Source organism: Orcinus orca, chromosome 5 (assembly GCF_937001465.1).
Source record: "Orcinus orca chromosome 5, mOrcOrc1.1, whole genome shotgun sequence".
Classification (NCBI taxonomy): Eukaryota; Metazoa; Chordata; class Mammalia; order Artiodactyla; family Delphinidae; genus Orcinus; species Orcinus orca.
The window spans coordinates 20,462,186-20,487,913 of record NC_064563.1 but is presented as its reverse complement, the minus strand read 5'-3'; the positions used below and the strand labels follow the sequence as shown (position 1 = coordinate 20,487,913).

General features: G+C 42.0%; 1 protein-coding gene across 3 annotated transcripts in view; it reads right to left on the bottom strand.

Annotated features, from left to right (window-relative positions):
- WWTR1 (WW domain containing transcription regulator 1) overlaps nt 1–25,728 on the bottom strand; it is a 132,579-nt gene that overhangs the window by 77,345 nt on the left and 29,506 nt on the right. The window lies entirely within an intron of this gene.

Sequence of the window (25,728 nt, the reverse complement as noted above, 5' to 3'; positions counted from 1 at the left end):
AGAGAAAGGCGGGGAGGGATCAATTAGGAGTTTGGGATTAACATATACACACTACTATATATAAAATAGGTAAATAACAGGGTCGTACTGTATAGCACAGGGAACTGAAAATCAATATTTTGTAATAACCTATAATGGAAAAGAATATATATATAACTGAATCACTTTACTGTACACCTGAAACTAACACAACATTGTAAATCAACTATACTTCAATTTAAAAAAAGTTGGCTAACTTGTTTAGATTTTTTCAAATTAAACAAAAATGAATAAATTTTGATGTTTCTTGGTATTTTGGTGACACAAGCATCAAAACCTGGGGTCTTAGCATTTTTATATTTAAAATTATATTTTATGTTTGAGCCCTTAGGAGAAAAACACATTTAAACAGACATATAACTGTATAACATACAGTTATACTTCCAAATGCAGATCACAGTGTTATCATTTTCAAAAAAGACCCTTGCAAAGATGTTCCAAATACAGATCACCATGCCCCATTCCCATCAAATTTTGTGTAACTGAGTAAGTAGACTGATAATTAAAATACCAGGATGCTTTAATACTCATCCAGAATCCACCCCAGACATCTCTAGCAATGGTCTAGTCACTTATGACAGCATCATAAATCATACAGCATCTACTACAATGTGTAAGTAACTTTTCCCAACAGAACTCCTTTGTTCCTCGAGCTATTTGTGTTACATAAAGCCCACAAGTAGCGTACAGAGAAGACCAGAGAGGCAGATATCTTCAAGTCAGGCTCACCCCACTAAATAAATGGTCTTATTACTAATAGTATCCAGCAACATGTATACATTCATCGCTTATTAGAAGGGCTGTGCTTCTGAAAAGCTGTGATCAAATAGATCTTTTTAAATCAGAGTCCCTTTTTTCTTTCACTTTCATATGGTCAGAGCTTACTCCTAGCAGACAAAAATGTACACATAGTTCCATGCACACCTCAGATGTTAAGAAATGGAAAAAACCTTAGAGACCATGGAATCCAACTTCCTTGTTAATCTGTCTTCTGCTTCACTGTGCCACATTCGTAAGTGACAGCAAGAAGCACTAGAGTCACACACATCTCCCAGACCATCTCAACCCACCTCACAGAGGAAAGAGAATGGGACTTAGACATGAGTATTATTTTTTTCTTGGTGCAAGCCCAGGGGACCTCCCCAGTCTTCCATTATTAGAGGGCTTTGTTCCCCACTCCGAAGACTGGAACTATCAACAGTTGACCAGTGGCAGCAACCAACTTTTATCATCTGCTTATTTTTACAGAGTGAAAAAATGATTGTTTTACAGAGTGAAAAAATGATTGTTTTATTTGATTTATTTATTTTTGGCTGTGTTGGGTCTTCGTTGCTGTGCGTGGGCTTTCTCTAGTTGCAGCGAGCGGGGGCTACTCTTCGTTGCGGTGCGCGGGCTTCTCACCATGGTGGCTTCTCTTGTTGCGGAGCATGGGCTCTAGGCGTACGGGCTTCAGTATTTGTGGTTTGCGGCCTCAGCAGTGGTAGCTCACGGGCTCTAGAGCGTAGGCTCGGTAGTTGCAGTGCACGGGCTTAGTTGCTCTGCGGCATGTGGAATCTCCCAGGACCAGGACTCGAACCCGTGTCCCCTGCATTGGCAGGCGGATTCTTAACCACTGCACCACCAAGGAAGTCCCAATGATTGCTTTATTATTGAGGATCACTCATTACATGTGGACTTTTAAAATTATTATTTGTGTACAAGAGCAATTTAATGATATTTACACTACAAAATTATCTTTGATTGACCAACCAATTTTTAATCATATGTCACTGACATTCCATTCCCGCCATGTTTGAATTATGTCAGTCTATAAAGTGAGGATTCTAAAAGTGCAATGACCAAGGTCTATCCTGGTAACCTTGTTCAGAAATTAACGTCACTCTGCAGAGTATTGATTTGTAGATTAACAGCTGGATACTGGAAGGAAGATCTGATTCATCAAAGTTAGTAGGCTGGGCAAAACAATGGGTCTAATTAGCAAATAGATTATTCTTAGGCCCTTTGCTAATTTCAAAAGGATAAGCTTATTGGTTCCCATGGCAGAAAATGCAGAACAAATAACCAGGTTAATCACTGAAGTTCAAAAAAAGTTGGCCAGTAATGGTCATCAAGGGCTCTGTGTCCAGGAAATCCCGCCAGACAGGCACTGTTTGCAAATGGCTGGGAAATATGGTCCACTGCCATCAAAAACAGATGAAAAGCAGGATTTGGTTAAAAGAGTGAGTCTTTGCCCAAGCAAAACCTTTCCAAAATAAAGAAACAGTGTATGCTGGCTGCCAACTGACCTCGGCTGAAAAGAAGGGACAGTCCCGCACTGGTGTTCATTATACTCACTCTCAATACTATTAAATGGTGTTGAGTGGAAATGAGACTCAATCAAGGGAAGACCCTGCCAGCTCTGACAGCGTGGTAATATCCCCAACTAAAATACTCAGATTCTCATTAAATCACATATTTTTTAAACTTAAAAGTAAAATACACCAAGATAATATCTATACTCTAGTGTTAAGAGAAACTACAATAATATGAGGAAGGATTTAGATATGTGTTCAAAAACATCGAAATTCCAAGAATTTTCCAAATACCTCTAGGCTATCTTTAAAGAGCAACAAGGTATATATTATACAGAGTAATTAAACAGGGCAAGGGATTATTAATAATAATCTTTTCAAAAATAATGTCATTATTCAGAGTCAATAGCAGTACTCTAAGATTCTTCCTGTAACGTAATCTCCTATGGAAATATAATTGAGTTAACAGATGTAAAGGACCTGGTACATCGTAAGCATTATGTAAGTATTAGCTGAGCTAATAAAGTCACAGGGCCAAAAGGGGAAAGAGAAGCCTGACAACTTCCTCATCCAATCCTAACACAGGGTGCCTTCCTAACCCCTCCAAGAAACTCAAGCTGATATCCAGTCCTCTGTTCCTGACACACTGTTCACCTGAACGGAAATAGTCAAACAGACGTCAAGACAAGCACTAACCATACCTCACGTACCTTCCTTGACCCTTGGTAGGAAGGAGGCCACTTCCCCAAGATAAGAATCAACCTGGGGGGACCCATTTGATATGTTAAATGAAGTTCAAATAAAATGTTTCCATAAGTCACGAAATTGCCTATTTAAAATTCACATGACCAACTGCTTGACCAATAGAATATAGTGCCAGTTTCCAGGCTCAAGTCTCCAAAAACTCGCAACTTCCACTTTCTGTCTCTTGAAAGGCTCGTGCTTAGCACCCAGGCTCCATGTCGTAAGGAAGCTCAAGCAATCAACAGAGAGTCCCTCATGGAGAGAAACTGATGCACCCGGCTGACGGCCAAAACCAACTTGCTAGGGTGAGCTGCCTTGCAGAGGATCCCTAACCCTCAAGCCGCTCTAATGGACACTTTGTGGAGCAAAGATAAGCTGTTCCTGCCACATCTGTCCAAACTGCAGATTTGGGAGCAAAATTAATGACTGATGTTTTAAGCCTCCCCTTCCCCCCACCCAAAAAATCACATTATCTCAGTAAAACATAGAGCTATGCTCACGTTCTAATTAATCAACATTCCTGAACTCAAAAAATATAAATTTTAAGAGATGGGTGCATATTTTAAAACAAGCAACCAAAAAAATCACCAGGCATGACTATTTCTCCTTTTCTTGAAACCAGTAAGGTCAGTTCTCCCCTGAGAAATTTCCTTAGTTCATATCTAATACTTTTCCACTTAACAACCAGCCCAAATACCCGCAAACCAATATATGCCCCGATTCCTCATCCTATACTATCATTTAAACAAAGCAGTATGAACTAGGATATAAAACAAACTTTTTGTCGATTTTTTTTAAAACAAGGTCCTGTTCCTTGCATATCTTGTAAGAATCCTCTAAACTACTTGAGAAATTTGTTCATGTTTATAACACCCAGCAAACAATCCTAAAGGCCATAGAGCAAGTAATCAGCCTTGTAATCATATGGTATGCAGTGACTGCCTCAATACAGAAAGAAATTCAATGTAAGCAAGATATGAGAGTTACGGTGCACTAGACTTCAGTTACACTGATTCAAAGAGATTTACACTAGCGGTGGTGGTAGGTCTTACTTCTAACAGATTTTAAACTCCTTTTGACCTTGGACCATATCTAATCTTCATATTCACCACTAATGACCACAAACCAGACCCCACTAGAAAAACTATCAATATGCATTTTGTAGGCACTGAATAGTGCTGGGGGGAAATGGGGAAACAATAAAGTTTTCCCACAGGAGAGAAATGTATCTATGTAGGGTTCAGAGAAATGTTAAGAAAACTCAAGGCAAAGTTCAGTTTGAATTTTGCATTCTCGAAGTCACAGTGTAAAAGGGTATTTGAAAATCTTTTATATTCTTGAATGGGAATTTGCATCTATTTTTGCTAACAGCTATTTTGGAATGAGCTGAGGATTTGGATTAAAGAAGAAGGAAAGGATGTGAATGGAGGCCACCCGAGATGAGAAGACGGTTCTGGTAGCAACGATCCTCCCTCCTTCATTTCACCCTGGGCCCTGAGCAGCCCTGAAATCCCAGCAGTCACAGGATCCTCAACGCTTGGGAACAACCTGACTCAATCTCGCAGACGTCAAAGGTACAAAGCACAAGATCTCAGGAGCTTAAACTCCAGTGGTTGATCATTTCTGTGACCCAACTTTTAAGTGTTCAGTAAACCCCTTAAATAGCTCATCCTCTCATCATTGTTTAAATTGACCATGCTGATGTTCAAATAACTTACGAGAAAAGCCTAATTTTCAAGCCAAATAATAATAATAACGAGGCTTCATCCAACTCTGGGCTTCAACTGTAGAAATCTATTTTCAAACTGCAAAAAATATTAACTTTGGGTAAGAAGGTTTTTAATCTGACAAGAAGAGACTCTGAGGTAATAGTTGCGTTCCTCTTACTGTGAGGGGCCAGTGTCACTGCTGAGCTGCCTCTCTCTGTGCCCACCCACCCTGGGCCCACAGACTGCCTGCATCACTACCACTCTCTGGCTTCCCACCAAGTCCTCAAGACATGATTTTCTAAGTTCAGTCGAGTAACCAGATTCTATGAAATAATAAAAGGAAAATGGAGTTCATGACTGAAATCAAGCTGGATGGAGACATAAAGGGTCTTTTGTTAATCACTGTACAAGGGAATACAAATGAAGTCAGGCTTCGCAAGGAATTCTGATATCTTAATGAAGATTTATGAAGAATTGTTGGCAAATAAACCTCCAATGCAAGGAGAAATGGTCACATAAAAATACGGGTGTATGATTTCTTTAGCTTAAAAACAATTCAAAAGACAGTTCCTTCATAATAATCCTAATAATTGAACCGCGAGGGGTATTTTTTTTTTTTTCTGTTCTCTAATTACACTCCCCAACCCCCATTACACTTGTCTGTTTCTTCTTTCTTCCTTGGTTAACTCTGAAGTGGGATAGCTCATCAGCTTGCCCTAAAGCTGTGAACTGCCCCACTGATGAAATCATGAGAGTGATTAGATTTCTCTACTCCACACAGAAGTTTTGTCACACAGTTTTCTTTGTTCATGTTCTTAGTAATGCAGAAAATCAACTGACATTTTCTCCTAATAATGATTGGATTATGAGAGAATGTCAATGGAAAAAAAAAAAATGCTGTCACGGTAAAATGCTTAACTGGTGCTATGTAAATGTCACACAAAAAAGCAGCATGTGAAGCCATGCAGATCTCATAAGGAGCACATTTCCCACATCCAAGGTCAGCGATGGTATTTTGCCACAGTCATGGATTTTACGTTGCAATCAAGACACACGGAGATAATTAGAAAGACAGTGAATTCATGAAATATATTCAAAGGATGGGAAATTTTTTAACTTTGTAAGCAGCAATAATAATATTACTAGCAGTAATACACTATAAATGAGTAGTTTATGCAAAGTATTTTCACATTTCATAATATGCCAAGCATTTTTGCTTTTGATTCTCCAGATATTTATTTCATTCTCTAACCCTGGAAGAGAAGTATTATCATCCCTACTTTATAGGTGAAGAAACAGAAGGCTAAATAATTTGCCTGAAGTCATGCTGCTAGAAAAATGGCTGAGACTCAGTCCCCTGGGATGAACGCACTCATCACAGCTCACAGTGCGCAAGTCCCGGGGCAGCCGAGAAGGGGTCGCCACAGGCTTTGCAACAGCACCCGAGCAACCGAGTTGGCTTTGACATCTATTCATCATCCAAAAGAGGAGCTGGAAGAGAAGCCAATCTTGGGAAATCAATGCTAGCAGGGTCTGGTTTACTCCTAGGGTTCTGGCTCCTCCTGTTTTAGCTGTAATTCAGAAAATGCAGGAAGTGAAGCAAGGAGGTCAAAGAAAGAGCTCCAGGACTTCCGGGAGGGCCAGGTGCTCCCTGTGTCACAGTTGCTGCTACAAGGGCTGCCTTAATCCCTGGTGCCTCGCCCAGTCCCATTCCTCCCAGCCCACATGCTGACCAGCTGCTCAGTGCTTCTGTGCGGGGAGCGTGGGGGGCAAATGTCAGGCAAGTCCAAGGCTCCTGGCCCTCCAAGCACTACCCTTCCTCCTGACCCACCCTCACACCCTCCTCCAGGCCCCCAGATCAGACTTGAGGGCAGGCCAGGAAGCAGGTGTGAGGACAGGTGCCTGGAGAAACCAGGCACAGAGAAACGCTCACACAGAAACTGAAGCCATAAGTTCTGCATTCTTCCCCCACCAGGCAAAGAGGGGGAAGTGTCAATGGAAGGCTTGAGTTACTGAAGTGCAATAGTCACCTTATCCCCCTGGATTTCAGGGTGTCAACGTTCATGGCAAGGCTTTCAGGCCGGTGCCCCTGCAGGAAGGAATGATCACTAATTGAAGGGACAAGTAATTCAGACAAAGGGAAGAGCACTGTGAAGGTCCAGAGGCTAGCAGGAATGCAATATATATATTTTTAAGTTTATTTGTTGTGATTGTTTGTGAGATATTTCTATATTTTTTAAATTTATTTATTTTTGGCTGCATTGGGTCTTCATTGTTGAGCACGGGCTTTCTCTAGTTGCGGCAAGCAGGGGCTACTCTTTGCTGCAGTGCGCGGGCTTCTCATTGCGGTGGCTTCTCTTGTTGTGGAGCACGGGCTCTAGGCACTCAGGCTGCAGTAGTTGTGGTGCGTAGGCTCGTAGTTGTGGCTCGCGGGCTCTAGAGCGCAGGCTCAGTAGTTGTGGCACACGGGCTTAGTTGCTCTGTGGCATGTGGGATCTTCCCGGACCAGGGCTCGAACCCATGTCCCCTGCACTGGCAGGCAGATTCTTAACCACTGCACCACCAGGGAAGCCCAAGAATGCAATATTTAGGAGGAACTATAAGAAGTTCGTATGGCCAAAGAGTAGGGGTTGGGTCACAAGGGCCTTGTAAGCTCAGTTAACACATTTGAACTTTACCCTAAAGCCAAATGAGGAGTTTTAAAACAGATGCTATGACACTAATACATTTGTCTTTTCAGAAAATCACTCTGGCCACAGCATGGCAACCAATGAGAGGAGAGTAAGACCATCTCAAGGAGGGGGATCAGTTAGAAGACTACTGTAGATGCCCAAGCAAGAGGTGATCGTGATCTAGACCAGGGAACATAGAGAAGGGAGGTTATGGGGATGCTGATGAGGTGGGACTATGAGAAAGATTGGATGTGATAGGTGAGGACAAAATGATGGGTGAGGTTCCAGCCTGAGCAACATTTACTGAGTTCCAAACAATGGAGGAGAAGCAAGTCTGGGAGTGAGATCATGAATTCAGTTTGGACATGTTGTCTTTGAGGTGACTGTGGTACACACAAGTGGATGTGTCTAATGGACAAGTGGATACAAGGGTCTGGAACTCAAAAGAGAGATTTAAGCTGCAGGTTTAGACTAGGGACTTACCAAGTACAGGTGCTGAAACCTTTTCTCTAGTTACCGAAAAGCGGCCATGCCTTACAGACCCCCTCAAGCCACAACCACTCCAGGAAGCTGCTTTCTTATCACCAGCTCATGTTCTGAACTCCTGTCCTGAACTTAATAGCCTGTACAATATCACTGAGATATTGGCAGAAAAAGACCAGACAGGTGTACAGACAGACAGCCGTTGTTACTGGTTGCATACTATTTATTTATTTATTTATTTATTTTTATTTTGGGGGGGGGTGGGGGGCCATGCCACACATTTTTCTGGGATCTTAGTTCCCTGACCAGGGGCTGAACCCGTGCCGCCTGCAGTGAAAACGAGGAGTCCTAACCACTGGACAGCCAGTAAAGTCCACTAATAATTTATGTATATGTATTTTCCTGCCCCACCCAACTTTAAGCTCTTTAAAGACAAAGATGTGTCTGGTATAGGCTCTGGGTTTTCCAAGGTAGTCTTGGTTCCAAATAGCCTGGCCCTAGGCATTCCTGTGCCATTAAATTTTCTTTAAAAACTCCAACATTTCCTCAAACAGTAAATGAACAAATTTTTCGGCAAATGTTACAATTAAATATATAGGTCATGAAAGATTGAGGACCACAAAAAGACACACAGACCCACAGGATGAGGAAACAGTAAGATTTCTCACTAAATTGCATTAACAGCTAATACTGATAATTCTGAAGTGTCTGTGACAGGCCAACTCTGGGGTCACACAAACCTGGGGTAGCACTGAAGCTCCACCGCGGATAGGGATGTAACCTTGGGCAAATTACTTAACCTCTCTGTGCCTCAAAAGCCTCCTTTGTGAGGGAAAGATGGAAATACATAACTAATAGTTTCATTCATACCAAGCTGGGTATAGACAGGCAAACACAGACTCCACGTTCATCCAGCTTACTGTCAGATAATGACAGAAATAATTAATTACAGTTGCTCTGAAGAAGTAGAAGATGCTATAGGGCTTATAACAAGGGGAATCTTCTGTTCCCAGGAAGGTCAGGGAAAGCTTCAAGGAAGAGGGGACCTTTTAAAGCAAGACAAGAGGAATTAACTAGATGATAGGGTTAAAGTGAGGGGAATCCCAAGGAGCGGCAAATGCAAGAGTGAAAAGTCTGCGGCCAAAATAAATGAAATTTTTAAAAAAAGAACAAAAAAATAAAAAACAAAAGCAAAAACCTCTGAGGCCAGGGACTTCCCTGGTGGCGCAGAGCTTAAGAAACCGCCTGCCGATGCAGAGGACATGGGTTCGAGCCCTGTTCCGGGAAGATCCCACGTGCCGCAGAGCATCTAAGCCCGTGAGCCACAACTACTGAGCCCGCGAGCCACAATTACTGAAGCCAGTGTGTCTAGAGCCCATGCTTTGCAACAAGAGAAGCCACCGCAATGAGAAGCCCGTGCGCTACAACGAAGAGTAGCCCCCGCTCGCCGCAACTAGAGAAAGCCCACGCACAGCAATGAAGACCCAACGCAACCATAACTAAATAAATAAATATTTTTAAAAAGTGTCTGAGGCCAGATATAACTTCATTTTATCAGAAAAACTGTGAGGTGACCACCCTGAATCAAAGTGGAGCAGAGGTGGGATTGGTTGGAGAGGAGTGATAAAGCACAACAGCCTTCACTATTGTTGGATTATTTATTACTGTCATTGTTATAAAACTATTATCATAATGGTATTTTTCTAGTTGTAAAGGCCAAGAACGCCACCCTTTTACAAAAATAAAATTTGTGACGTCAAGGCAAAGCTATGTGACAGCTTTAATAGGTATTGTTAAGTATTTCAGTTCCTTTTATTTTGCCTATGATTTTTTTAGTACTCGTTTATAAATGCCTGTGGAATATTTTTATAAGAAGTACTGTATGGGCTTCCCTGGTGGCGCAGTGGTTGAGAGTCCGCCTGCCGATGCCGGGGACACGAGTTCGTGCCCTGGTCCGGGAGGATCCCACATGCCGCGGAGCAGCTGGGCCCGTGAGCCATGGCCACTGAGCCTGCGCGTCCGAAGCCTGTGCTCTGCAACGCGAGAGGCCACAACAGTGAGAGGCCCAAAAAAAAAGAAGAAGAAGTACTGTGTAACGCAAATATAAATCCACTATTATTGCTTAGAAGGCTGATAGTATAAATTAACTTAAATGTCCTTTGAGAACTTGACATAGTAATTTTCTAAAAGACCTATTTGACTGACCTTCTCTAAAGCTCTGAGTTGAATGAAATGCTTTCCAAATTAGCCGACATAATTAAAAAGAGTGAATTCATTCTCCGTCAGTGAAGAATCAGAGTCATCTTCAATGATTAACAACTTTGGGAGACTGGGAAAGTCAACAAAGAACTGTGTGACTATAAAATTTCCTCTAATAATTCAAACACATTACTCAGAGATTTGCCAAAAGATAACTGAAACAAAAAATACATGTGTGAAAAACAAGTAGTGAGTAAGCAGACCTCCTCTGAAAAGTACAAATAAAACTACCCACCCATCACCTTCAACAAAAGATTCCCATTTCGAATACAAGCTTTATAAGGGCAAACAGTTTGGTCTTCAGCGTCTAGACGAGTGCCTGGCACATAGCAGGTGTTGGATGTGTTGGATGAACAAAACAATAAACAAATGAGGAACCACAGTAACAATGCAAATATTGAAATCTGATATTGAAAATTTTGAATTATTCATATAATTTTTTAACAAATATATTTTAGATGTATAATTACCATATTATTTTTATAACTATAAGAAAGACTGTTTTTCACAAGGTGGAAAACAATTTCATTTGGAATACTGAAACGTACATTTCTGTATTCTGACTACCCCACCATCACATTTCACACACACAACCGCACCACCAAGCCCTGTACAGTTAGGGTATATTTGTTTCCCAATAAATATCTAAATAATTTTTAGGAAGGTAAATTGCAAGAATGATCATCAGAAAAAGAATGGAAGCATAAGTGATAAAGGGTCTAAAACATGAAGAGCTACATGAAGCCTTAGAAGGCATCTAGTCTGACCCTATCGTACACCAGATGGGTAACAAGATGCAAAGCACCGGTCAACTTCCGTATTAATGGGGCAAGGACAGAAGCACCAGATCCTAAAGAGTCATCCGAATTCCACTAGGGATTTTCTTGGCAAATTTGTGTTAACTAATCATAATCAGATTATCTACTAAAAGGTACTGAATACCAAAGACCACCACACCCTTCCCCTCTTCAAGAAATTGTCATGCCAACTCACTAGGACAGATAGGGGACAGCAGATGATGCCCTGCAGCCGAATCCCACCCACCCCCTGTTTTTCTACAGCCAGCAAGCTAGGCATGGTTTTTACATTTTTAAATATTCAACTTTAACAAACTAAAAGTACGATAATATTGGTGACCCATGAAAATTCAGATCTCTGTGTCCACAAACAAAGTTTTATTGGAACACAGCCACACTCATTTGTCTAGGTATCGTCTGTGGCAGAGCTGAATAGTTGCGTCAGAGACCACAGGGCCCACAGAGTCTAAAATATTTATCCTCTGGCCTGTTACAGAAAATGTCTGCGACCCTCGCACCAGGAGATAGTTAATGGGACTCCAGTAAATTTCACCTTCAGAAAGAGCCAACCCTGTCCCCGCCAACCAGCTGTAGTCACTCACATGCTATTTCCTCTTCTTTGATTATTGAAACTCCACAGCAAACTATTGTTTTTACCAGTCACTCAGAAAACAAAGATAAAAGTTTCCACAGAGGAAATAATAACCTTCCTTTTCCAAGGTCCTCATCTGCCTCACTTGCAGTGAAATTAAAAAGCCATGCTTCACTCACAAGTTGGTCTGTGTCATTTTCCCCAAGTGAATTCAGAAGACTCCAACAATTCACTTTTAAAATGAAGAGCTCAGGCAGAAAAAACAACAACAAGTAGCCAGGTTAGTGAAGATGAACTTATTTACCCTACGGGGGAAAAGAAAAGAACATTTATTATCTGGAACCGAAAGCAGTTTTCTCTTCCTTTGATGTGCTATTATTTTAATATCAAAATGTGCGAACTATCCTTAGGTACTATCCATCTTCTAAAAATTGAAAATTATAATATCCACACTAAAATTTTTAATTTGCCGGTTTTCCAGATGAAAACAGAGTACTGAATTCATACCTGCTCAGTGTTGCAAAATGACTTTTAAGATGTCAAGAAGTTTTTTGTTTGACTTTGTTCCATACTACTTTCCTCTACCAGTGTACAAAGTACTGCCTTGTAACAAACACATCAACTAGGAAAATCCCATTCCTGGAGGCTTTGGAAATAACTTTAAAGGTGTCTGTGTTCACTTACATCATGACCCCAGCTGTTATGTTCCTAAAGTTACAAATGGCCACTCTTCATTTTAAGAGCACATTTAAAGAAACCTAATGTTAGTTCAACACGGGTAAACAGTCTCCAACACTGTATAAATAAAGAATTCTTTGAGTTGTAAATAGTAGTTGCTCAAAGTAGTGGAAAGCGGGCTGAGAAATATAGAAACGAGAGATGGACACAAAGTTCACAGGGCCCTCCCCCCAACCCCCTTTCCAGCAGGGCAAGGAGTGAGCACAGGACATCAGAAGCTGGGAGAGCTTGGCCACCCAGAGGGGCACTGAAGTTGTCAACACCTGAAACCAGCTGCCATTCAGTCCACTCGTTAGCTGAACATCAACTGAAGAGCCTCCTACTTATCCAAAATCCAGGGGATTCAAAGGCAACAAAGGCCTAGACTCTGCCCTTGAGAAGCCTACGGACATGCAGGTAAGAGAGAATAGCCTAGAACCAGTAAAGCTACCCGGAGGACAGTGACATACGCCAGGGGTTGGCTAAGTGCAGCCTGCAGGCCCAATCCAGCTGACAGCCTGTTTTCGTAAATAAAATTTTATTGGCATATGGCTACACCCACTCATTTATTATCCACGGCTGTTCTGATGGTATAACGGCAGAGCTGAGTGAATGCAACAGAGACCATGTAGCCCACAAAGTCGAAATACTTCCTAACTGATCCTTTTCAGAAAAAGTTTGCCAACCCCTGAATAGGCAGACAGCTGGCATCCAGTGAGGGTAATCGGAGGAGACTACACGAAAGAGCTGGTATTTGGTCTGAGCCTTGAAGAATACGGAGAGTTTCAAAAGCAATGGGAAAAGGATATAGTGAGGGACAGAACGGCCAAGATGAGACGAGTCTCGAGTGAGCAAAGGACCCAACCTAAACGTGGTACCGAATAGGAGCCGGGCGTTGTGTCACCACGGCCAACTGTACTCACCTAGACTACACGGTTTAACCTCTAATAATGCAGTTCCAGCACGTTTGCTTACTCACTGGCAGTGTTATTCCCCTTTCCTCTAGCTTCCTTGACGTTTATGGCAACCTCATCAGAACCTAGTAGAAGCCAAAGTGCATTACGAAAGTTCCAAAAAATGTGTGTTTGCTGAATCATTATTTTATCCAATCATAAATTTGCACGTGAGTTTAATTTCAAAAACACTTGTATACATTATTGCCTTTCTGATTATTTTAGTTTATTTAAGACTTCACGCCTTTTTATTTTATTTTATTTTTTTTATTGGAGTATAGTTGATTTCCAGGGTTGCGTTAGTTTCGGGTGTACGGCAAAGTGAATCAGTTTATACATATACATATATCCATTCCTTTTTAGATTCTTTTGCCATATAGGTTATTACAGAATTTTAGACTTGCGTTTAATCCTCAATCATGGCAGACATTACTACTTCCATTTGGCAAATGAGGAAAACTTGGACTTACTGCATGTCCCCTATGGAGTCAGGGGCCAAGAGACTGGCCTGGAACCCTGGATTCCCCATTCCATCCCACGGCTTACTTTAGGAAAACACTCTGTTGGAAGGCTTGCCACATGGACTACATTCAAGACTGGAAATTCCAATAATCAAATACCAGATAATCAAAGGGAAATGATTTTTGCGGACACATCCTTGCCAAACTTGAACTGTGGCCTGCATTAGCTGGTGCTTGGTGCTACTTAAAATCTAGACCAAAGACCAAGAGCTGGAGGTAAGTTCACTCCGTGCTTCAACATCTCTGGTCAACATGCACATTTTGTTACAACGGGCACTAGGTCAAACTTCACGTGGATTAACTTGAATCCATTAGAGATGAAAACGAAACTCACCTACTAATATATGTCTTGGCAGTTGGATCACTTTATTCTGCATTGGAAAACTCACAGTCCTTAAAAGAAAGGCATCATTAATAATTAATTCCCCTGTCCCTCTGTACTGGCAAGTACACAATAAACAGGATTTGAATGAGTCCCTTAGAAACCCCAGTTGCCTGCCAACTGAGTAATATCTTCTTTTCAGGGAAGGGCCATGAAAGAGATTCTAAAACCTTGGGTCGCTAAGTATTTCCTATGCAACAGGACATGAGGCTTCAGCGCTGAATTTCTCCACCAGCAGGATATTCGCATGATGAGTAAATTAGCAAGGAAAACAGGAGTTGCTCTCACCATTTGTCATTCCATAGGTCAGACTTTCCATAATCACCAAGTTGGCATAAATGGCTTCTTTAATCACGGAAGCTGTTTCTTCTCAACCCCTTCCCCTTGTCTCTCCACTCACATCTCACCTCCACTAATCCCTCAAAACATCTCTTCCTGCACAATTTTTATTTTATTTTATTTTATTTTTTAAAGATTTGTCTGACTCGCTTTATTGTGATATTTGTTATTTATTTATTTGGTTGTGCTGGGTCTTTGTTGCGGCAGGCGGGCTCCTTAGTTGTGCCATGCGAACTCTTAGTTGTGCCATGCATGTGGGATCTAGTTCCCTGACCAGGGATCGAACCCAGGCCCCCTGCATTAGGAGCGTGGAGTCTTAACCACTGCACCACCAGGGAAGTCCCCCTGCACAATTTTTAATTTGTGTTCCTTCAACATAAGCCCGTCTAGAGGCCTGTATAACTAAGCTATTTTCATTATATTTAACTTCAGAACAGACAATGGTTCCAAAGCAGGTCTGAAAACCATTTTGAAAAATAGAATAACTCTTCTTCCAAAGTAGAGGTGGGCAGGCTGGCAGCAGAGCACAGAGGCATTTTTATGTTTTCAGGATCAGAGGAGGGACTACACCTGCTCTCTGAGGTCGCTGTCCCAGTCATCCTGCCAATGTCCTGTCTCCCAGCATCTATCATCTCCTAGCTTTTTCCCAACACCCATCTCTTGAAGCCAGGGTAAAGGTAAATCAGGACATGTAAAGGCAGAAGACAGAACAGAATCAAGTATGAAACCTAATACAGCTTACGGGCCTGGCCTAGAAGTATGATCAATGGGTCTCCCAACCTGGCCTAATGAAATGATGTCATGAAGGTGAGCATCACTCCCCAGCATCAGCACCAAGGAAACAGAGGCAAGAGCCAGGGACCAAGTACAGGGCTGAAGATAAGCAGCAAGACCAAAGGTAAAAACTTGGTAGTTAAGGAAAGGTATCTGCCTTGCACTGCCATGGTCACCTAAATATAGCCAATCTCTACTCCCTCATGCCCTCTTTTATTCTGGTGACTTACATTCTTTCATTACTTTTTTAACAAGCAGATAATCGAGGTTCATGGTGGGGAAAAAGTGTGAAATACATATAAACAAAAATGAAATATAAAGATGCATGGGTGGAAAAAAGAAGAAAATCCATAATTTCTCCACCCAGAGAATCTATTGCTAACATTTTGGTATTGCCTTCCAAACTTGTTCTTGCTTACATGTCTTTTGAGGGGGTCTTTTCCTGAACTGCTTTCAAACAAACAGATTTTACTTTTATTCCATCTGGGAAAAAATCAGTTCCTCTGAGAAGCTATTACTGACACACTTCTCAAAGGCATGATAATTAAGGATTTCCTTGCATCTAGTATAATATAAATGTTTGATCCTATATCTTTTTCCAGATTATTAATGCCATTTGAACCCAGGAAGTCTTTTATGAACAACATGAACACCTTTCAAAAAGTGACTTTGGAGTGACAGCTTAGGTGTTGAGTACAGTGGGGGTTCACCATACTAGTCTACTAGTATTGGGATATGTTTGAAAACTTCCATTATAAAAAATGCTTTGCACATGCACCTCAGGATTAATTTACGTGCAAACCAACATGTGAAGTACTCACTAAATAAAATAAACAATACTTTGTACTTTCAAAGTGCTACTCTTGAATAAAATATTTGCAAACATCTTCTGATTTAATGCAGAAACAGCTAAAACTCAGCTGTGAAAACGGCTCAGAATATTGGTTTCTGCCATTTTTAAAAGAGTTTCTCCTTTGGCCAACTGATTTTTCAGACTGAAAAACTGTGTACAAAATTCCATGCCATGTGGAATCTGCTTTAAAATAATGTAGCTAGCAATTAATCATTACAAATTTTAAAACATTTTTAGCCCCAGGTTTTTTTTGTATTTTGGCTACATCACGTGGCTTGTGGGATCTTAGTTCCCTGACCAGGGATTGAACCCATGCCCTCAGCAGTGAAAGCATGAAGTCCTAACCACTGGACCACCAGGGAATTCCCTTACAACATTTTTAAAAGAGAGAATGGATCAATGATGAATGTTGAAGTGGGTAATGATGGGCACGTGGGAATTTATTATACTATTCTCTCTGCTTTTATGTATATCTGAACATTTCCATAATATGAAGTTTAGTTTAGTTTTGTTTTTAATCACTGTGAATATATTGCTCCTGTTGTGAACAAATCCTTCATACCCAGGGTAAAGATTACTAAGCTCCACTGGAGTGGCTTCAGTGTGGAGTATGCCCAGTGCTGGCCCCAGCAGGTTGTACTCATCTATTCCTAATGACCTGCCTGCTGGGTGGGTGTTACTGGTCCCGATTTGGTATGTGAAGAAACTGAGACCCAAAGAAACAAACAGCTTGGCCAAGGACTCAAGGCGATGGAGATGGGGGAAGGAGAACAGTCACACCATGGAGGTGTCTGCTACACATATTGTTTGGTCCCTTTCTAAATATTATTGTACGTGAGCATGTCTGTTTCATTGTCACTTGCAGTATTTTAGTGCATCCTGTTTTTCTAGAAAAATGAATCAGCCCCTCTCTGTTTATCCAAGATAACAAAACAAAACAAAAAAGCCCGGAGAACAATATTGGTCTGATGGAGTTCATCCTGACTGTAAAAGGAAACGTCCCTGAGGCAATATCCTCAGTGAGAGACATCCCTTCATAAAACAAACCAGGAATATTCCAACGGGGCTCAAATAGGCACAGACATCCACACCGTTCAGTGGAAGCTACACTGTACTCACCAACCGGAATTTTGACTGGTTTGTGGAGGCTTTTCCCGTCTCATCTCGGATTCATTCCATGAACTCTATTCCCTCCAATGGCTCCAGCTTTAAACTTTCATGCGTCTTGTTTTTCCCCTTAACTGAGAAGGCCTCTCCCACCCTCTTTTCTGCCTCTTGAAACTACCCTATCCTTAAAAACCCAGCTCAGGGAGCAGTCTCCTCTGTGACCCCATGTAACCCCCTCCCCCGGCTGCAACTAAGTGTTTTTTTCTCTGTACTTTCCTAATAAAATGGCTGTGGTCTCCTTTAATAAATTTCCTTGCATCGCTGTGTATTATGATAAGCCACTTTCATATTTCTCTCGAAAACTCATTGCCGATTATTTAGCACAAAGGCCATTCATTTATTATTACATCCCGCAGTCCCAGCACATAGTAGAAGCTCAGTGTGGAAGGAGAAGAAAGAAGGAGGGAGAAAGGAAAATGCTGCTTTATATGTACAGCCCAGAGATAAATCTAATAAGGGAGTTAGGATCTAAAGTCATCAAGCGAAGACAAAACTGATTCAGGAAAATTGCTCTTGAAAATCTAACGGAACATTAAATTTGCTGTACCATTTGTAGACATCCTCTCTCTTAATAAAAGCAGCATAGCCAGTTTTCCCTCCAGCTTCAGGACAGACAGCTGGGGAGATACTGGTTTTCACTTAGGTGTCATATTGTAGTCATACCCTGAGGGTCTCCCTGGAACCAGATGCACAGAAGGAAAAACAGACTCACCTCTCATTTCACACTCCCTCCAGGGCATACCCTGGGAGGGCTAGAGTGGAGCATTACGCAATCCATCTTCACTTTCTCTCTGGCCCCCTCTCTCTCCGGGCTCACATGGGTGCATCCAATCACACGCAATGTAACTGCACTGTGCATCCTCAAGTTCACGACTACTGGAGGCTTATGGGTTTCCAAGGATTAGCTGCTTTCATTATCTCTAGCTGACCTCACTCTAACAAAGGATTTATTTGGAGCCCTTTAAAATCCCATACAGCATATCAATATTACTCATGAACTCTAAAAACCTCTCCCATGAATACAAAATTAAAATGTGGTATATTCTACCACTGGATAAAAGAAAATAACTGCTCAAGTACACACACACACACAGAAACCTGGAAAGATCAGTGGACAGTGGGTATTCAAATGGTGAATTATGGGAGATTTCTCCCCCTTTTATTTAACAAAGAACTATGGATACAACATTACTAATCATTAGAGAAATGCTAATCAAAACTACAGTGAGGTATCACCTCACAGCAGTCACAATGGCCATCATCACAAAATCTACTTTTGAAATAATTTTTAAGAATTACTTTTTAAAGGCTACGCTCAAGTTCTTAGGGATGGACTGAAACAAGAGATGCCAAAGATAAGTCTGTGCCCTCTGCAGGCATGTTCTTTTGGACACTGAAGAATGGTATGAGGGGCTCCCTGAGCCAACAGGCTGCCTGCCCAAGTTGGCCACAAGCCGGTGCTACAATGTCAGGCAGCTAACAGATATGTCCGGGCGGCTGGGGGGTGTGGGCAGACACTGAGGCGCTAGTACCAAGCTGGGGGTGGGTGGACCAACATCTCTGATCATCCATCTGTGCCGGCCCCGGTGCCGGATGCCCCACATGTGTTTATCTCTAATCCTCACAACGACACCCAAGGCAGGCAAGCAGCTAGACAACTTACCCAAGGCTACACAGACAGAAGATGGCAGAGCCAGAGTGGGAAGCCAGGTCAGTCAGGTTCCAGAAAGTGCTCTGAACCAATGGAATACAAAGATGTGGTCCTCACACACCTGGAGCTTACAGACTGATGGAGAAAAAAGTGAGGGCTATGCAATGTCAGGTGTGAGAAATACCAGTGAAGGGTTAGGGGCAGGGAGGGTTTGGGAATGCAGAGCGGAGAAACCTTATAAAGGGCAGAGGTGAAATCTGAACCCAGTTCTGTCTAGACCTAAAGTCTCTGGGCTCTGCACTGTAGTAGGCTGCCTATCCAAGCTTCAGGAGGCTGGGAAGGCAGAGGAAGTGCCAACTGAGAGGACAGTGACCTCACAAGTGCAAACCTGTCCCCTCTCCTTCTCCCGCCTCCCTCCGGGCTCCAGAAAGAGGCAATGCGGGAGCCAACGCCACCTCCAAGCCATTGACATTGATACCCAGAGACATTCAACCCAGAGATGTTTAATGTTTAGGCTGCTGGCCAAACAAGGAAATCCAAGATAAACCTGCCATTCTGTCATGACCTCATCCTGCTGCCAGACAGGCAGAGACAATGGCAAAGAGGAACAGCCCTGCTATGTTTTCATGGTACCTTTCAGGAAGAGATGAAACTCACCATCAGTCACACCCAATTGAGGCTATACCACGTGCTGAAGCAGGGAGCAGGGACTCTCCTGAAGGCAATCCAGTGGGCTCCCGCAACTTCTCAAAAGATGGAAAATAGGGCTTCCCTGGTGGCGCAGTGGTTGAGAGTCCGCCTGCTGATGCAGGGGACACGGGTTCGTGCCCCGGTCCGGGAAGATCCCACATGCCGCGGAGCGGCTGGGCCCGTGAGCCATGGCCGCTGAGCCTGCACGTCTGGAGCCTGTGCTCCGCAACGGGAGAGGCCACAAAAGAGAGGCCCGCGTATCGCAAAAAAAAAAAAAAAAAAAGATGGAAAATAGCACGGCCTCCCCTCAAACTCTTCACACTACCTGACAGCAGTTCCTATGAGGCAGTGTTTGTCAGCTGTATTATTGAAAGAGAAATCAGGTATACAGTTGACAATTTCTTCAATCTCCACACTCTTTTCACTGGAGCACAACAAAGGTACTTTTGTTCAAGCTTCTTACTTTAGGCTTTCATTGACTGCCAAGAGAAGGCTCACAAATATACCTTTATTGCCCAAAGATGGGATGGCCCAGCAATACTGCCCACTTGGGTTGCCAGTTAATCCTAAAAACAGGCTGAATCTGGGGATCTTATTACACCAATGGCCTGGTTCTCTCAAGATCTCAGGGAACCGGTTTCTAAATTTTGTTTTCCAAACGGTGGTCCTTTGGAAGCACCTAGAATTCCACCATTGCACCTTCCTTTAGGTGCCCGATTATGGACTTGGCTCCCCTGAACATCTATACACTTTGATTTTTAAACTTATTTTTGGTCCTGGATTCTAGCATACAACACTCTTAAGCACTTACCTAAGGACTTTATATAGACTGACTCTCTTAATCCTGGAAACAGCCTTGTTTAATAGGTGCTTTTGTTATCTCTGTTTAGAGATGAAGAAACTGAGACACAGAGAATTATGTAATGTGGCAGAGAGCGGCAGAATTGAGAACTGAACTCCAACACTTTGACTGTAGAACCTATATTCTCAACCCCTACCCTAGACCACCTCCTCTAAAGAGGGTTTATGGTAACTTGGTTTCTTTCTGCTTTAGATGAGGTACTCACAAATGGAAGCAGGGCACGTGGAACATAAACAGGTTCAAGGTCATGTGTGGTCATCCTAACCTCAGTGGTATGAGACCCAAGGATGTAACTGGATCTCCTTTGAACCTGTTTGGTCAGTCCTCACGTTGAAGCAACAGAATTCACCTTCCAAGACGATAGTAAGTCCGACTGCAGAACCCAGCTGGGCTGACAAGTCTGGATGAAGGACAGTATTCAGGGATCGGTTGCCTTCAAGTTCAGTTCCAAGTGCCTTAAGGAAGACCCTTTGAGGAGCTGAATCTCACACAACTGAACTTCATGTTCTCCTTCACCTCTCCTGCACACACTCCCACTAACATCTACCTTTGTAAAAGACTTCATTTAAACAACACAGAGTAACTCATCTACTCAAGACAGAGAATGTTTCTATAGGAGCTGAAATGAATGTCTAGATCATTTTTATCTAGATCGCATCTATCTACACCTCAAGATCCAGCTCAGATCCAATCTGTCCAATTCCATTAACAGCATTTCCATTGCTAAAAGTTACAACTAGTTCTGCCCCACACGCATCCAGGATTGAACCATATCTCCAGGCTGCGGAGACCACAGCCTTTACCTAAGAATCTCCAGCTCTTTGACTATAGAGCATTCCAACGACTCTATTTGCTCAAAATGACGCAAGTAGAGAGAACGCAGAATTGTGGAGCATCGTAAAAGAATCCATGTCACCCTCGGTGGGAACAATTCTATACTGGGATTAAATTTGCTGAATGAACCGCAGATCCCTAAAAACAAATTGGCTGCCATTCTGACTTTATGGTCCTGAAAATGTCACAGAATGACATGCTTCTCTACCTTGGCTTTCACCTCACTTGAACTGTTTTGAGGTATACTAGATATGGCATTTTAAAGGGCAAAAAACATGCACCCAAAAGCTTCTAGGCCTCCCTTATGAAGAAACAGTCCTTGTTTTTAAACTTTTCAAGCTTCTTAAATTTGCTTCTTCCCTGTCTACTTTTCCAGACGGGAATGCTAATCACAGGAGTCTTTGTGAAACTATATTTCTGTGATTTTTTTTCTTAACTCAAGTAATGTTATTGGAAGGAAGCAGAAGACCACAGGGCCCAAACAGAAGTGACTAATGCTGGGAGCAAGTGCTGGAAGAAAGAAGGCCCCACAGAGAAAGAGACCTCTGCACCACAGTAGCCCGTTGTATGTCACTGTGGCCACGACTGTTTGGAGACTGGCACCCAGATTGTCCAGCTCTCTTGAAGTGCTAACCAAAGTAACCAGGTGCAACTCCTTTCCCTGGCAATCTTTTGCTAAAAATGATAGAAAGAAAAAAAATAAATAAGAAAAACTAAGGAGGAGAGGAAGAAATTCAAGTACAACGCTCAGTTCAGTAGAAGACAGAGTCATTCTGTACCTATCTCAGTTATATGACAGATCTATTTTGTTTACTTTATTTATGTTGGTTTTGGCCACATCACGTAGCATGTGGGATCTTAGTTCCCCGACCAGGGATCAAACCCGTGCCCACTGCAGTGGAACTGCAGAGACTTAACCACTGGACCGCCAGGGAAGTCCCTTTATTTATTCATTTATTTTATTTCAGACCGATTTTTAAAGAACTACACATATTCTATCGTCTGATGTTCCGCATTGCAGGTGTTCTCAAAAACTTTTACATGGCAGACAGGCCAGTGACCTAATGGTTAACTCTGAACTCCTCTGCTATCATTTCAACATGCTGTTGGCACAGTTTCAAAATCAGTATGTGGTTTTTCTTTGGTGCTGTAAGGATGTTTGCTCTCGGTCCCAAAATGTCTTCATCATTTCACCTTCCCTATCTTTATTCTTTCAACTCTCACTCATTCACCTTTATATAAAAACTACTTTGATAGAAATCATGAGTCCATACGCCACACCTTTCCCCTGCAAAAATAATACCTGTATCTGTTACTACTCACTGCCTCTCACCCCCCTCTTCTGACATGATTGGTAATAACTACTTCTTCATGAATATAAAAGTGTTCATCTCAAAAACAGCAAGGGACTTGTTTTAGCCCAGTCTTATGAGATGTTTCCCAGACAACAATGTGTTAGTTACAGTCAGGTTGATTAAAGCACATTGTGGACGATGTTGCTGTTACTATATTCCCAAGTTCCAGTATGTTTTCTATCAAGGTTGTTATTATTTGAATAATAGAGTTACTTTTCAAAAACCATGAAAATACAATCAATTGTCAATTTATTAGGGACATTAAATAATGGATGTATACCAACAACATAATATATGAATCATACACAATAGTAATAACAATCATTTGGTATTTACTACCACATTCTATTTTCCCACAGAGTAAAAGAAAATAAAGAATTGATGTACTTGATTCAATAGCCAACCAAAATGATTCTGAGTTCATCATGATTCTTTCCCCCACCATCCTCCATGGTAGTAATAGCCTTGGATCCAATAATTTCTAAGAATGAATTCTCATGAAGCAATCATGGATGTATCTTAAAATTTTACAAGAATGTTTATCACATGGCTTATTTAAAGTGTGAGAACAGGGAACAACCTCAATAATCAGTCATGGGGGCTGGATGAATAAATTAGGGTACAACCATAAAACGGAATGTCGAGCAGCCACTAAAAGTCATGCTGTGATGCCATTAGCTATGAAAGGCGTCCCAAATCATTTAAGTCTGCAAAATGTGTTCTCTCTTTTTTATGAATTAAAGCCTGTATCCACTGAATAACATCACTCCCATGAACGTGCATTCTGATCTTACTTGAACAGGAGAGAAATAATAATTTCTATGGGTAAATGTAGATCTGTATAAATAGAAATGATATCATTGCTTTCAGGACTAATCATCTGCTATGTGTCCATAGAGAAAAGAGGTGAAATCCTGATGAGAAGTTGCATATAATGCTAAAACTTCACAACCCTCTCTGAATGACCTAAACTCATACTGATAGCACTTAACCCTGCATCTCCTCATTACTCTTACGTAGTCTGGGCAATGCCATGCTCTCTCCCATGTATGCATGTTAGCGCTCCAGTCAGCCTACAGGGTCAAAGCCTGGGTCTTTGTCTCCCACTGTAGTTAAGGTATGTGGTTATTATCTGCCCTGCATCTCTTCCCCTCTTCTGACCAGAGAACCTCCCACCCCACCACTACCATCACCATGACCACTTCCATTGAGCAACGGCTCTTTCTCCATTCTAACGAGGTGATTCTTGGGTGGTGACCAACCCAGTACCTTGCTTCACTGGGCTCAGGGAAGGGCAAATGAGCAGATACTGGCATACACTGAAGCTGGGGGGAGAAGGAAGCCCTCTCAGCCCTTTGACATGGCTTACCTGGAATATAGCAAGCCCAGATCTGCCTAAGGCCACACTCCTGCCAACCAGAGAAGAGAAGGTGGCCAAGGGGAAGAGAGATGTCAAGGAAATACATGGGAGTCCAAATGATACTGATGCAGTCCCTGGATGTGCAGTCAACCTTGGCCTCACCTGGTACATATCCTGGCTGGGGCTAGTGTGAGTTAGCTGTCTGTCATTTTCAGCTGGAACAGTCCTGACCGGTCCACTCTCACTCACACAAGCCAAAGACAAGAGTCTACATCCTGTGCTGTATTCATGGCCAAAAGGTCCAATCTCTACTATCCAAGCCCTTCCAGGTAATTGGGTTACCCATCACCTTGGAGGTGTGCATCATACAAGATCCAGTTAGCTGCATCTTTCTAAAGTTCCAGTGCTTGTACTAAGAAGAAAGAACTGGTTCATTCTGTTTGTTCTAAAAATTAGAAAAATAAATAATAATCACTCAACCTTCATAGGAAGTCTCTTCTCAGGAAAAGTTGGTTATCAATGAAATAGACAGCTCTGTCCTTTTGTTATCCCTGCTTTCTATGACAGAGTTACTGTGACTTGGCTGGTTTGTTTGTTTTCAATGAAGCAGAAATTAGGGCCACATGCAAATAAGTGTTTTCTCATAAGGAAGGCATGAGCTGTTCTAAGCACAGCACTAAAAGCCCTGACTCAAACCAAATGCCACTTCCTTAATCACTAATACACCTCCAAACAGCACCCTGAGTTTCCCATTCAAGTACCTACCAAGTCCCTCCCTTCCTAGATGTCTGACACCCAGTTGAGCTCATAGATCAAGGTGACATGCATCAACCATTCCAAGCGATGAATGTGCTACAACCATACAGTAATGGCCACAAAATAATTGTCACTCACGAACAATGAGTTTTCCTACAGGGCCCAAGAAGAAAAACATCAGAGATGGCTTTCTGAGTCTAACCAAGGTCCAAGGGACAGGCCTTCAATTGGGAAAATTGTCCGTGTGAAAATTTCAGCAGTAAACAATTGTAAATAAATTAATCCCACTATGTCAATCCTCTGCGTTCATTATTGGAGTAATTACTGCATTGCTAATTATAACAGAGCCTCCAAAAGTGTGCCTCCAAACGCAGCAGACAGTCAGTAATGCAACATCCAGGGGCAGACCACGTTAGATAAGCATCCTTTATGACTCATGACCATATTTCCCATGGGTTTTTTTCTCCCCTAAAATACATTCAGTTGGAATCAGTCACTATACAAAACAAAGCTAATGACTTCTCTTACTTGAGCCAGAATGTTTGTATGCAAACATACATACATACATATATATATATATATATATATATATATATTCTGTAGTGTGTAATAAATACATAAGTAAATAAATACATACATACATACTATTGACCCGAACCAATGTGATGGTTAACATACAAATGAAAAAAATTATTTTTTACTTTATTTAAATAATTTGCATTAAAACCCTAAAAGCACACTCAGTGTTATTGGTTAGAGATGAAATTCTACTCCTCTTTTTCCAAACTCCTAGAGAAGGTACTGCAGGGATTTGCCCATGAAGACTACAAAAGGGCATCAGCTGGGGCTTCCCTGGTGGCGCAGTGGTTGAGAGTCCGCCTGCCGATACAGGGGATACGGGTTCGTGCCCCGGTCCGGGAGGATCCCA